This window comes from Euprymna scolopes, chromosome 5, assembly GCF_053919585.1.
Source record: "Euprymna scolopes isolate OS-2025 chromosome 5, ASM5391958v1, whole genome shotgun sequence".
In the NCBI taxonomy this organism is placed as follows: domain Eukaryota; kingdom Metazoa; phylum Mollusca; class Cephalopoda; order Sepiida; family Sepiolidae; genus Euprymna; species Euprymna scolopes.
In genome coordinates this window covers 177,799,622-177,815,358 of record NC_136486.1, presented here as the reverse complement: position 1 = coordinate 177,815,358, position 15,737 = coordinate 177,799,622, and the positions used below count along the sequence as shown (strand labels likewise).

At 36.4% G+C, this 15,737-nt stretch overlaps 1 protein-coding gene across 2 annotated transcripts in view; it reads right to left on the bottom strand.

The window, feature by feature from the left end:
* Positions 1 to 15,737, bottom strand: part of LOC145277050 (rho GTPase-activating protein 6-like) — an 840,447-nt gene that overhangs the window by 222,608 nt on the left and 602,102 nt on the right. For both annotated transcript variants that reach the window (XM_080128704.1, XM_080128705.1), the window contains one exon: positions 3,716 to 3,773. The gene's annotated coding sequence lies outside the window, so the exon portion shown is untranslated. The remainder of the gene's footprint in view (positions 1 to 3,715; positions 3,774 to 15,737) is intronic.

Below are 15,737 nucleotides of genomic sequence, written 5' to 3'. Positions count from 1 at the left end.
TTTTCGATATTTTTCGCCTGAAAGATCGAGTTTGAAAGCGATACTGATCTTGTAAAATTTCGTCGCCTCTTTCGAAAGTTTTAGGCAGACATGCAAAGATGCATACACACATTTATATATAGGTAGCTCAAATTTTCGACCCAAACCGATTAAAAAGCTTGCCCTATCTCTGAATACCCTTCATATAAAATTTCAAATGTTTAGATCAGAAATTGTCTGAATAATTTGAGAGAGACCACAGAGGTCAATTTTTTAAACTTTGACCCCTATTATGACCCCTTAACATTTATTGTTTTGGGGTCGAATCAAGTTATTAAGTTGGATCCATGTCCATGGAACCTATATCTAAAATTTCAATTGTTTATATCCAAAATTGGCGGGGGAGTTCGGTAGAGTTGTTAAAGATCGAATCGTTGAACTTTGACCCCTTAACAGCAAAATTTCTGTCCGAAAACTGATTACAAAGATTTTCCCAAATCTCAGTACCCTGTATTTCAAATTTCGAGTTTGTAGACTGAAAATTAATAGAGTTATTGTGTAGGGAAATTTACACAGACAACCTCGCCACACATACAGAAAGCCACTGTCACTTTTATATATATACTAGCATTTCAGTCCGGCCTTGGCCGGGTGTTTGAAGGTATATGTTAAGCCCCCCCCCCCAAAAAAAAGCGGTCAATTTTTGTAACTTTGTCCCTTATTATGACCTCTTAACATTTATTGTTTTGGGCTCAAATCACGTTATTAGTTAGATCCATGTCCAAGGAATCTAAAATTTCAAGTGTTCAGACCCAAAATTGGCGGAGAAGTTCGGTAAGGTTCTCAAAGGTCAAATCGTTGAAGTTTTACCCCTTAATCGCCAAATTTCTGGCCAAAAAATTGGCAGAGTTATTGCGTAGAGAAATGTACACACACAGACACACAGACACGTTCACTTATATATATATATATATATATATATATATATATATATATATATATATATATATATATATATATATACTAGCATTTCAGCCCGGTGTTGCCCGGATGTTTGGATGTGCATGTTGAGCAAAAAAAAAAAAAAAAAAAAAAATAATAAAAAAATAAGTGGTAGTATGAAGGCAGGCTCGAACCCGTACCGCAGAGGAAGAAAAGAACGGGGAAAAACCTTACGTCTATGCTGTTACGATCGCCACAAACCGGAAGTGACATTTTTTAAAATTAAGGCTAGACAATCGAAAGGAGAGGATGACTTTTAAAAAAAAATCGGCGAAAAGCGACCCTCCTGTAGAAAGTGTCCAGTTTAAGGTAAGATATTAATGCTTTTAGCCAATTTTTCGATATTTGTCGTCTGAAAGGTCCAACTTCAAACCGATACTGATCTTGAAAAAATCCATCGCCTCTGTGGAAAGTGTTCGACATACATGCATACATACATACATAATACATACATACATACATACATAATACATTTATATATTGGTAACTAAAAATATTCGACCCAAACCGATGAAAAAGCTTGCCCTATCTCTGAATACCGTTCATGTAAAATTTCAAATGTTTAAACAAGAAATTGTTTGAGTAATTTGGTAGAGACCACAGAGGTCAAATTATTTTTAACTTTGATCCCTTAATATTTATTTAAGGATGAAAAAAAAAGAAAAAAGGCCTTTACTAAAATTGCTAAATAGAAATAGACTCAGCATTTTCATAAGCCGATTTCTTTTTTTTTTTACACAGTGATCACCACTTATCAAGGCCCGGAAGCCACTCAGGGATAAGGGTTATTGCAAGTACATTACGTTAGTGAGGAGATTTGATGAAGTGTTTACTTAAGGGGGCGGTTCATTAGGAATTTATTAACATTGGACTTGAAGACATCCAAGTTGTAGTCCGGTGGGAAGCAGGCAGACGGAACAGAGTTCCACAGGTGTGCAGTTCTAAGAAAGAAGCTTTGTTCATGGAATCCGCGTTTCGATCTAGGCACAGATATAGAGTGAGGGAAATTTTTCACAGTGGATTCAGCTAGACGGGTGTTTTTCGTGAAAGATTGGCAAGGGGGGACCAGAGATTGGAGTTCAGACGAGCACTTGCCATGGAAATAACGATAAAACAAGGAAAGGCTCACAACGTCTCTTCTGTGGGAGAGAGGTTGCAGGGTAGAGAAAAGGGCATCCCCCAATAAGCCACGAAGTCTATTTTGTACTCTTTCAAGGCAGGATAGGCTGTTTTTAGCAGCTCCTGCCCAGATATAGCAAGAGTATTCCATCCATGGACGTACTTGGCTTTTATATAGATAGAGAATTGCATCAGTAGTGAGATATCTTCTGGAGCTGTAGAAGGATCCCACCATATTTCCAGCGACCTTGGCAACAGACTTGATGTACGTGTTCCATTTCAGATCAGGAGTAAAGGTCAAACCCAGAAGCTTGTCAAAACATGGAACCTCCCCAAGACGAGAGCCATCCATTTCAATTGATGCCATATGGGGATCAGAGCGTTGATGTAAAGATAGAAGCTTGGTTTTGGATGCATTAAAAGTAACCAGCAACCTCTTCCCCCACTGTACCACGCGCTCATGATCAGAGGAGAGAGAATCCGAGAGAACTTTGTAATTTACGGCCTTTGATGTGTCGCCGTAGATGGTGATGTCGTCAGCATAGATGTCCACTAATGATTTAAGTATATGTTTTGCGAGATCATTGATGTCGATCAGGAAGAGAGTTGGGCCCAGGATGGACCCATGGGGGACTCCAGCATTAATAGTGTGGGCCTCTGATTTCTGCCCATCAACCACTACTCTTATGAACCTATCGGAGAGAAATGATTTAATAATTGAGAAAACATTTCCAGTGATACCGTAGCTGGAAATCTTGTGAAGTAGGCCCTTATGCCATACCTTATCGAAGGCCTTTGATATGTCAAGAATAATTGCCCTGGAAAGGAAGCCTTTGTCACTAATAATATGAGAACAATTTTTTATGGCAAGATAGATATCTACCAACTTAAATAATAACAGTAATTCGAATAACTGAAATAATTACACAAGGCTATAAAGTGAACTTTTACTCCCGTTTATATCGTATGAAGTCATTGACATTAGTGGCATAAAGTCCTCACCGAAAGCTTTCGATTGAGTTTCCCGCATATTTCCGACAATCCAAACAAAATCAACAAAAGTTCTTTTTTATATCTTCACTTTAAAGTATTTATCAGCTTTTTTACTTAATCTTTTCTATTTGTTCGTTAGACGGCTTGAAACACACATTCTTCTATTCGGAGAATACATATATTATTTCAAACGCACACACACATACACACGTACACGTACACACATATTGATATACTGAAATGTCGTAAAATTACAGATTGCATAAACTGCAACCATAAAGTCCAAATAAATATTAGTATTAATATTTATAAAACGATCCTAAGCAGATAAAGAAAGCTCGATATGTGAGATAGATCAATAATATAATTGGAAATTCTGATAAAATTATCAAGATTTACAACGAAATGTATTGCTTAACAAAAGAGTACCAACACTTTTAATAATTATTTGCACTCCTTTATTAAATAATGAATTTTGTTGTAATTCAACATGATTTAATTTAGAATTTCCATATATATATATATATATATATATATATATATATATATATATATATATATATATATATATATATATATATATATATTACATAAAAGAGAAATAGTTATAAACCATACATACCTTACAGACCACACCACACTCCAACTGGCAAAGAGCAGATCCAATAAATTCCCGTGGCCTGAAATATGCATAAAAATATTTTTTCATTAAAAAACATTAACCTATAAAAATAGAACAGTAGATGTATGTATGTGTGTTCATGTGTCTGTATAAAATATTTTACTGATAACTCTTAAACTATTGATCACATAACACTAAAATTAAAAAGAAAATATAAAAATCTTTGTTTGAATGTTTTTTTTTTGTGAATTACACAAGGAAACATGTCGGGAAGTTAAAATGCAAACTTCATTTCAACTTCCCCACATATTTTTTATTACTTTTGCGCATGTGCAAATTAATTCATAGCTTAAAGTGGTAAAATTTCAAATCTTACTTATCTACGAGGTGCCTTCAATAAGTTTCCAGACTTTTTTGTACAAGCATTTAAAATTGTCGTAGACTCTGGAAAATTCAGTATGTTATTGCTATATATATTATAAGATGACTTACCAGTTTTTATGATTTAAGATTCAAAGTAACAGCTACAGCAGGAATTGGAATACACCCTACTAAAGAATAACGATGTATAATAAAATTCTGTGTTTGTCTTGGAAAAATGCCACAGAAACGTAAGGAATTATTCAGACTGCTTTTGGGCCATCTTGCATGAATCGAGCATCAGTTTTTAAGTTGCATAAGAGGTTCAAGGAATGCAGGGAGTCTATGAGGGATGATGAGATGCGTGGGAGGAGTAAAGACGTCAAAACACCAGAGTTGATTGGCCAAATAAAGAATTTCATGGATAAGGACGGTCGTGTATCAATAGAGACAATCAGTGCGCATTTTGATGTCAGTGTGGAGATTGTACACACAATTATTCGCGAGAAACTGAAGATGCAATAGACTTGCGCGAGGGTGCTCACAGAAGATCGTCCTTGTCACAAACTATTTGGCTAAATTGAGCATCAAGACAGTTCCTCATCCTCCCTATAGTTCAGACCCTGCTCTCTGTGACTATTGGTTATTGCCTAAGCACAAGGAAAACCTTACAGGCTGTTGTTAGGAGACAAATGAAAGCGGCCTTGACGAGAGTCATTGATACGATCATACAAGATGACTTCCATTGGGCTTTCCAGCAGCTGTTGGGATGATACAACAAGTGTATTGCAACCGGAGGAGATTACTTCAAAGGGGACTAAACTTTCATTTATGTACTATCAATAAAAGTGCCCATACGAAAAAAGTCTGGAAACTTACTGAAGGTTCCTCCTATGCGTCAAATGTCTATATCTCAAATGGCAGAAACACTGCTGGAATGGGAAATGTTTTGGTTTCGATTCTTGCTGATGGCACCCAAGTCATTTTTTTCATCTTTGGAAATCAGTACTATATATATATTAGGTACAATATAATATTCAATAGAGAATTGGTTCTGTAATAATAAATACGAAATCTACATGAATTAAAATATATTTAAGCGTATTTTACGACGGGGTAAGGCCGATCGACTGCACCAGTTAATAAATAAAAGAAAACAAAAGAGCGAGAAATATCGAAGTAAGCAACTCTATTGTTATATACGTCTAATCGGATTCGACACAGTTTAAACACTTGAGATTATTTTATAAACGTAATACTTGGATTTTCGTCTTAAGTGCTTTTGTTTTCATGACACCATATAACAATTAAACCTTCTATAACAAATATGTTTTCATTTTTATATACTTAAGGATGTGCGTTAGAGGAAAATTAGCACTCAGTCCGATATTACTCATCCGAATAAATACTCCTGCATGATTCTGCTCCCTGTGTTGACTCATATATTTCCATTTTATTTAGTTATTTCTTAATTTCTATAGTTTTCAATATTAACTGTTTTGGACGAAAATAACTTTAAAAAATTATTTGTAAACTTATATCCTTTGATTTCTTTGCATTTCCTTATCGAAAGTTTTTAATATATATATTATTGCAGCCTATTTTAGGTAATTCTAATGTTCAATGTTCGCAGAGAAGCAACCCAACGATAATGTGATCTACAGGTTTCCATGGCTTACACGGATCTGCCATTTGATGGCTGTTCTAATGTTCTCGCAAACTAAACGTTTAATATGTCGAATATAAATTCTATTCCACACATTTCTTGCTAAAATGTTTTTTAGCATTAAATTTCAACAACGTTCTTTAGCATAAGATGTCAATAATGTTTTTCAGCATTAAATGTCTATAAAGTGCTTCATCATTAAATGTCAAAAACTTTTTCAGCATTCGATGTCTATAACGTTTTTTCATCATTAAATGTCTATAACGGTTACTAAATGCCATGCAAGCAAATGATTCAGCTTGATGTTCTATACAGTATTACAATATTATAATGAAAACATATTTGAATCATTTGAAACGTATTAGAACACACACAGGAATTTGCAGATTTCAAATATCCGATTGGTTTTGCTCTTAAATTAACCATTAGCAATCTATGAGTGGATAAGCCGATAAACAACCATCTTTCTTTTATTATCCCCCAAAATGTTCAAAATATTTTTTTTTATTACATTTTCACCCCAAACAAGGCAAATTGCCACTTTGGTGTAGGGGGCTACTATCAGGGGCAACAACTACTGGGGTACTATGTAGGGATTTGGGCAGCAAGATGTCGGTTCACGTTACACTTGAACTTCTGCACGTCAGTACTGTCGGGGAAGCAGGGACCTGGAATGGAATTCCAGCGTCTAGCGGTTCTGGGGAAGAAACTATTGGAGTAAAAAGATCTTTTACATCTAGGGATCTCTACAGTGTGGGGGTGGGATTTAGCAGCTTGTCGGGTTTGTCGAGGGTGCTCACGTCGTGGAGGCACAAGTGATTGCAGTTCGTCAGAGCATTCACCACTAATATACTTGTAGAAAAGGCAGAGGGATGCAACATTTCGTCGATGGGACAGAGGCTGAAGCTTAGATGCCAGTTCAGGGCCTATCAGGTTTGCGACTCTCTTTTGAACCTTGTCAAGGAGCGAGAGACTAGTAGCAGATGCACCAGCCCAGATGTGACAGCAATACTCCATACATGGGCGAATGGTGGCCTTATAGAGGTACAGGATACTTTCGGGTGTTAGTAGTTTTCTAGCATGGTAGAAAGAGCCCACCATATCAATATTTTATTCGTTTTTACGGCATAATTATCACTTATCAAGGACAAAAGCCACCCGAGAATAAGTGTTAAGAAAAAATGAAGAATAATTAATTGTATTAACGAAATTTGATTACTTATGGACCAGTTTTATAAGCACTGTTTGTTTACATTAGATTTGCAGGTCATGCTGTAATCTGCAAGAAAGCAGTTCCGTAATAATAGCTCCCACAGCGATAAGCACTTGTAATGGTTATATTTGTAATCTATCTCTGTCTGAGAATTAAATCGAAAACAAATCTCTATACCGTATTCAAACTGAACTTTTATCGATTTTATGAGGAATCCAATAGTCTAAGTACTTTGTATTGGGACTTTAAAAATGAATTCGTGCGTCTCGTATTTACATTTTTTATCTGTTATCTATAGTTGAGATTTCGTCAGACTCAGATGATAGCAAAATTCAGTCAAGGTTTCATAGCTTCTCTCATTGACGCCGTCGAAAATACTTCGATAGGATCGTGTAAATATAAAAGAGTTCAGAACGATAAAAAATGCTTCAATTTAAGAATCTATTTAAAGATGTCTCATTGCCCTAAAGTCTCTCATTAAAATTAGAGGTGGACGTTTGTAAGATGCTTTTATGTGTTCGTTAACAAAAACATAAAAGATAATCTTGATACGGCCATTCAATCTGTACGTTTTACGCCGAAACTATCGTTTCAAAATTAAGCGAAACAAAGCAGACTTAAGCTTTTGACTGACTCTATTTCTTATAGATATGCTTGGACGCCTCCGACATTAAATATGACCGGCTTACGAACATGACCAACCTATAAACATGACCGACTTACACACATCTAAATAGATCATATATCAATTCAACTAAATGTTCAACTGGTAAATCTAATGATGTAAAGGTGATCTGCGTCCTAGCCTTCCTAAATGAAAGGTCATTTCACTAAAGTCATGTGACCTGCTGACGTCACATAATATGGTATTAGGCGATTAACAAATATTACGAAACGTGGCCATTTTCTGCTTTAATTTTCAAATAAATTACCAGGAGATAAAATGATAAAGAACTATTTTATATTTGGAGATTTTCTACAATCACTTTCCTTGATAATACAGGAAACATTATATTGTTTTTCTTTTAACTGCATATTTATTATAATGAAAAAAAAAAGGTTAATCTTTAAAACTTGAAAATCAAATTAATTCTATAGTTTTTAAATTTATTAAAGAAATAATTTTTACACGAACATTTTCAGCATGCCCTGTTTATAATAACGACTATTTTCATAGAATGTCATATAATTTAGAGATATCTTTAGTTTTCCATATAAAGGATCAATAAACTTCACAAAATCTTAGTCCTCATTGTGACCTGAAGTTATAACTTTTTCATTTCATTCTTTTAAAATCATTAAATCCCGTTAAAACTTGACTGCCTCTATTTCTTATAGATATGCTTGGGCGCAACTTGTTTTTATTGTGTATAAAAAGAATGTTCCAAGTTTATGATTTCTTTAAAGAAGGTGATTTTTGTTCAATAATATTTAAAAAAAATATTTTTAATGTTTATCCTCGTTCAAAAATATGAATCAAGATATACTTATTTCTACAAAACGTCTATGCCACAATGTGTAAATTAAACTGTCCTTATATATTTATTTCCAAATAGTTTAAACACTTTTGCATCAACAAGTTTTACAACACTTACAAAATGCATTAAGTACTGAGTTTTTACGGATAATGCTGAAATAAGAACATTCTGTTCCGTCTGCCTGCTTCCCTCCGGACTACAACTTGGTTGTCTTCAAGTCCAATGTTAACAAATTCCTAATGAACCGCCCCCTTAAGTAAACATTTCAGCAAATCTCCTCACTAACGTAATGTACTTGCAATAACCCTTATCCCTGAGTGGCTTCCGGGCCTTGATAAGTGGTGATCACTGTGTAAAAAAAAAAATAAAAAAATAATTAGAAACTTATTCTTAACTAAATTATCGACAAAGAGAGAGAGAGAGAGAAAGAAAGAAAGAGAGAGAGAGAGAAACAAAAATAAAGGGAAAGGGACAGAGAAAATATGTATACACAATGAACATGGAAACATCCGTTTAAGTATGGTTAAATATACTGCAATATTAAATATAGTTCACATAATAATTTGTTACTATTAAATATCCAAATCTCTTTTACGGTCGTAAGCTTGTCGTGATAGTTTAACGGTCACAACTTCCTTCTGAATTTTCGATCTCAACTTGAAGCACGTGCTTGCTTTTCACGCTGAAATCACTTTCAATTGTATAAGTTATCCTATACCTTCGATGCGGACGCCCTTGCTACTGACAATGAGAGTACTTAACTATTTGCTTTGTTTATAAAATGTCCGCGCTACTAGTAACTTAACGCCCTCTTCATCAGAGAGTCGAACGGAAGATGCATTAAAAAACAACCCGGAAAAGAATTGAGAAAAATAATACATGGCCGATCAGAGATTTACATTTGGTGATACATATAAAGGCAAAAGCAAAGCATGTCCAACAAAAAAACAAAAAAACAAAAACAAAAAAAAACAAAAAAAAAAACAACAACAACTGTTAAATCAGATACTCTCGGCTTACTATATATGCCCGACAATTTGACATTTATATACCATTTAATTTCCTTTAATTCTCGTGTTAATTGCCCGTGGACTTGAGATAAAATGCAAGCTTACGAAGTCAAAGGTGACTGAATTCAAATCTCCTGATGAAAAGTAATTATGATTCCTACACTGATGATTGCGGAAGGACGAAACATTATTTACTGCAGATGAAAAATAATTATTAATATTTATCTAAAAATATTATAGGTATATATTGCTGTGGGGACTCACTAATTCACAGAGGAGTACCGACTTTCGGTGTGGCCTGTATACTTTCATAGTACGCCACGTTGCTCTCTCTATATTGTATTTTGTTTCGATACAAATGACCTTTTCTAACCGTGTTCGTGCTTTCCTTAGTGACCACAATAAATATGAAAATCTTCAGAAGAATATCACTTTTACAATTTTTTTTTTTTACATTTTCACCCCGAACAAAGCACATTGCCACTTTGGTGTAGGGGGCTACTATCAGGGACATAAGCATCAGGGGTACTGTGTAGGAAGTTGGGCAGCAAGATGTCGGTTCACATTACACTTGAACTTCTGCATGTCAGTACAGTCGGGGAAGCAGGGACCCGGAAGGGAATTCCAAAGTCTAGATGTTCTGGTGAAGAAACTACTGGAGTAGAAGGTTCTCTTGCATCCAGGGGTCTCTACTGTGAAGGGGTGGGATTTAGCTGCTTGCCGGGTTTGTCGGGGGTATTTACGTCGAGGGAGCATAAGTGCTTGCAGTTCGTCAGAGCATTCACCGTGACCATCCATTTTTGTCCCCATTCCACTACAGATTGGAGGTCATCCTCTAGTGTTTCTGCCATTTCTTTAGATATGTGTTCATTTGTTTTCCTGTCGTGTCTGTTCCAGAGCGTGGTGTCATCAGCATATATACCCATCTCACAGACAATTTTTTCAGGGAGGTCATTTATGAATATTAGGAATAACAGAGGTCCAAGGATAGACCCCTGAGGCACTCCCGCATTTATATAATATTTTTATATCATATTTCACAATTCTTTAGTGGGGGCGACCAAAAAACTACAATTACGAATTACTTAGGACCTCTATGCAGTCATGGTTGTTGGAAGGAGAGCATGCTACCCTCGTGAAGTAAATAAAGGGTTCCGTTCGAAATTCAGTCCAAATTCTAGAGGTCGACAGAAACATTCCCGAATTAACAAAATACACCTGAAGATGGTCGGAGGTTACATCGACCGAAACGTTGTGAAAAATGGCATTCAAAATGAGAACAGTAGTCCGATTCCTCCAAATAATACGAGTTACTGATCTCTATCTCAAAAATACAGAAATGTCATATTTTGGTTTTAAATTTGAAACTTTGATTGAGCAATCTACCCTCACTCTCGTAACATCATTAGTAAAATTCAATTTGCTCCGAAATTCAATCGAAAATAGGGATGACTTTCGAAAATATCGGCGAAAAAACCGATCCTTCCCTATAGGAACGTGCCCAGTTGAGGATGAAGAGAATTAATGTTTTTAGCCAATTTTTCGATATTTGTCGTCTGAAGGGTCGAGCTTCAAAACGATATCGATCTTGACAAAATCCATCGTCTCTATCGAAAGTTTTAGGCAGACATAAATACATACATGATGATTGCAAGGTCTTGTCAGACGAGTGCCACTCCCTCAGTCACCGAAAGTCCATGAGCCCGAAGATAACCTTTTTTTTTAGTCCTGCCAGCGAATTCACACGCTCAAGCAGACATGACATTGAAGACGGTCCTTGGCATACATACATATATATACATATGCACACATACATACACATACATACCCATAAACATACACACATGCACACATCCATACATCCATACATACATGCACAACACATATAACACATACATACAAACATATACATACACACATGCACACACATATACATACATATGCATACACATATATACTATCATATACTAATATATAAACACATATACATGTAACACCAAAGAGAGGCAGCGTGAAATCGTCGGTGACCATTAACTTTTAGTTAAGACGCAGTAGTATTAGTTGGGATAATTTCTTTGGTTGTTGAGGACATGGGGCGTCGTCCTCATATTGAGAATCGCCACCCCATGTGGGGGCGAATGTAACACCAAAGAGAGGCAGCGTCAGACCATTAGGGTCGATGTGACGCTTTTATTTAACGTTAACATTTTATCCCGGGCAATATCGGGTAATCGAAAGATAGATGTTAAGATTTTATCCCGGGCAATACCGGTTAACTAAAAGGTAAATGTTAATATCTTGTGCCGGGCACTACCAGAGAACCTTGCTGGCTTCAATTCTGCCAAAGTATTTTTTTTCTTTCTTTAAAGCAAAACAATAATAATGATTTAGTAAAAATGGCCAGAATGATAACTTCAAAAAAACGTACGTTTTGTTTTCAAGTCGAGCGATGGTGACAAATTCCGATACAGTCATATCCAGTGCAAAAAAAGGGAAATATTTTTTCCTTTGATTGCTTTGAACTAAAAACCACACACACACACACACACACACACACACACACACACACACACACACACACACACACACACACACACACACACACACACACACACACACACACGCGCGCGTAATTGTTGGTGTCACAAAATATATTTGTGACAAGATCAAAACAAAGATAAATAATTTCTTCGGAGTTAAAATTTCACACACGCATTTGTCGGCTTCAGAGAATGTTTGTTGAATCAAATATTAAATGATTTAGTGTGAGCCTGATAAAACCATTTGCACCCAAAGTGACCTTCCTAATGTTTTTCATTCTCAAGCCGAATCGCAGTTTTGAAATTTAGATCAAGAGATTTTTCAATTTTCAATAACATATTTTGTCGAGATGTTAACAGAACAATAAATTGTTAATTCCTTTGATAATGACAAGTGTCACATCTAAGGGCAGAATTCACGAAGCATTTTTTTTTCCTTGGACGCGGTTTTCTTACTTACGCGGTTATCGCGTATTACGCAGTTTGGAAATTATCCAATGAGAGAAAACTGGTTATTTTCCATGGGGCGTTTTTGGTTGATCGGGGAGGAGTTAGAATTATTCTTGGATTGTGGGAGGTGGCCAATTTTTGGGCATCAGTCAAATTATCCAATGAGAGAGAATCAGACGATTTGGTTATTGAGCATTCTGATTGGTCGGGAAGGAATTGGTAATTGTCGCCCCGCCCAGTGCTGTACTATATAAAGACGAAGAAAGTCAGAATTAAAACAGAAAGATTCAGATACAGATTCAGATTTAGAAGCAGAAGAGAGAGAGTCAAGCCACTTCACCTCTCCTCTCTCTCTCCCCCCTCGCCTATTGCCGTTAACTAAAAAGGGTTAAATTAATAGACTTGCGAATTCCAGAGATTAAGAACAGAAGTCGGAGCAAAACGGAGCGAGTCCGAGAGTCCAGCCACCTCACCTCCTCTCTCTCTCGCCCCTCGCCTATAGCCCGATAACTAAAAAGGGTTAAGTTAATAGACTTGTAAATTCCAGCAAGTGGAAGCCCCACTTAGAAGTTTAAATGCTTGCTTACAAATTCATACTCCAAATTGTATATATGTTTGTATATATTTCTTTTATGGTTTTCTTTTAATACATTGTATATAACCCAATCTCCGGAGTCTTTGTTATTCAAAATTCTTTGATGTGCTGATGTTTCATTATTATTTTTTTTACTTGTGGAACTGCTTCCGTCAACGAGCACCCGGTATCTCCGAAGACGAAATCTCTAGACGATCACAGAAGATCCGGCCTTGTGAACATTGCAGCAAAGACGATTCCACCAACGCACTGAAGAAGGGCTTACTGGGTGACGCGACGTCACGGTGCGGTTTCATATACATACATATTCACATACATATACGTACACATGTATGCACATATACATACATACATGCACATAAAGTTGCCTACATATACCTACACATACATATATATGCACCTATACGCATACATATATATGCATATATACATATACATATACATACATACACACAAATATACATACGTATATACATACAAACACACATAAACATATATACACAAAAAATTAATAAATAAAAATATATACACACATACATATATACATACATATACAATTAGGTATACATACACATACATACACTAGTACATATATTAACATGATGATTGCAACGTCTTGTCAGACGAGTGCCACTCCCTCAGACATTTAAAATCCATGAGCCCAAATGCCTGAGGGAGTATCTATACAAATATGATGTTACAGAGTCTTAGCTTTGTACGACAGCTAAGTCCCTCTCTCGGTTCAAAATGTTGAGATCCAGCAACAAGCAAGAGCAAGATAGCCAGCAACAAATTAAACTGCAGACCAGCTTAATGCGGGTAATGGTCTTCCGCTTTATGGCTTTTTAAATCAGAGATTTGCTTCTCCTAGAAAGGTTGCCTTCACCACGGCTTACGGGAGCCCTCTCCACCCCAATACACATACACACACACACACACACACAAATACACACGGTGCTAGTTGGCCGTTGACCCAGAAAAAGAGTTCATTCGCCCTTTGGAAGGTCTTGTTTTTAATCCTTCAGGGAGACTAGCCGCCCTCCTCACCAAACAAGTCTGTTGGGGGAACCAGTTTAGTCGCCGGTGACCCGACCATGAGGCAGGTAGTACTGGGTTACATGGTACCAGTAGCACATGACATGACCTGACATATATTAACATACATACATACATACACATATGCATATATAGAATGATGGCAGATCAATTATTACATGCTTACAGTATTTCAGGGCTACACACGTGGCACTTTTTCCATCGCCACGGACAATTTTTATAGACAAATGACCGAGGAAGTATCTATACAAAGATGATGTTATAGAGTTTTAGCTTTGTACGACAGCTAAGTCTCTCTCTCGGTTCAAAATGTTGAGATCAAGCAAAAAGCATCAGCAAGATAGCCAGCAACAAATCAAACTGCATACCAGCTTAATGCGGGTACAGGTCTCCCGCTTTATGTTTTTTTTAATCAGAGATTTGCTTCACCCAGAGGGGTTGCCTTAACAGGGCTTTTGGGAGTCCTCTCCACCCCACACACATATCGAAATAAAGATATACACGTACAGTACACATACAAGCATGCATACAAACAGATGCACGCAAACATACATACGCAAGAACAACACACACCAGAAAACATGCACATACACACATACATTCATACATACATGCATGTACATACATATGCACACACACGTACACATACACGTACATGTAGAATATATATGAAGGAGCATTTATCATGACGATAATGATGGTTGTTACGAATAGGTGAATTCAACATGAATAAAAGAGTAAAACAATCCCAAATACACAGAACATAGAATAGAGAGACGTTCGCTTCGCCGGTAGTACATCTTTTAAAATGAACACGCGTTCATAACGGCACAAATCCTCAACGTTCAAGACGACGACGATGGTGGTTGTCACGAATAGGTGAATTCAACATGAATAAAAGAGTAAAATAAACCCAAATACACAGAACATAGAATAGAGAAACTTCGCTTCGCAGGTAGTACATCTTTTATAGACACACATACATACATACATACATTTGAACAGACAGGTGAGATATATTTTGTAGATAATCTCTATTTAGTATTTAAAATTCTTATATGTGAAATATTGAGCTTATTTTAATTTCGCTCGTATTCCCCCACAAAAGGCAAATTACAACAGACGTAAGGGGCTACTAAGATTGAGATCACGCCCACAAGGATAATCTAAAGAACAGCGAGATCTCTGTTCACATTATGTTAACATTTCTGTATTCTACTACATTCGGGAAAGCAGGTTAAAGGGAAGGAATTCGAATGTCTAACAGTTCAATGGAAATAAGTTTCAGTGTAGAAAGCACTTCGGCATCGGGGGGACATTTACAGTGAAAGCGTGAAATTTTGCTGCTTGTTGGGTCAGTTCAGGATATTTATATCGAGGGATCTCCGGTGCCACTAGTTTGTATGAACACATTCTATTTAAGTAGTTGTAAAATATTCACAGGAGTACAGCACCGCAGCGATGGAACAGGAGTTGGAACTTGATTCATAGTGCAGGACCTGTTAGATTGCTTTTGAAAGTTAGTTCCTATTCGAAGAGATTTGAGTCATATAAATTTGATTTTATATGAAAAATAGAGAGAGAGAGCGAGAGCGAGAGAGAGAGAGAGATTCAGAGACAGTTACAGTAGTTTCGACGTATCATAACTTTTCAG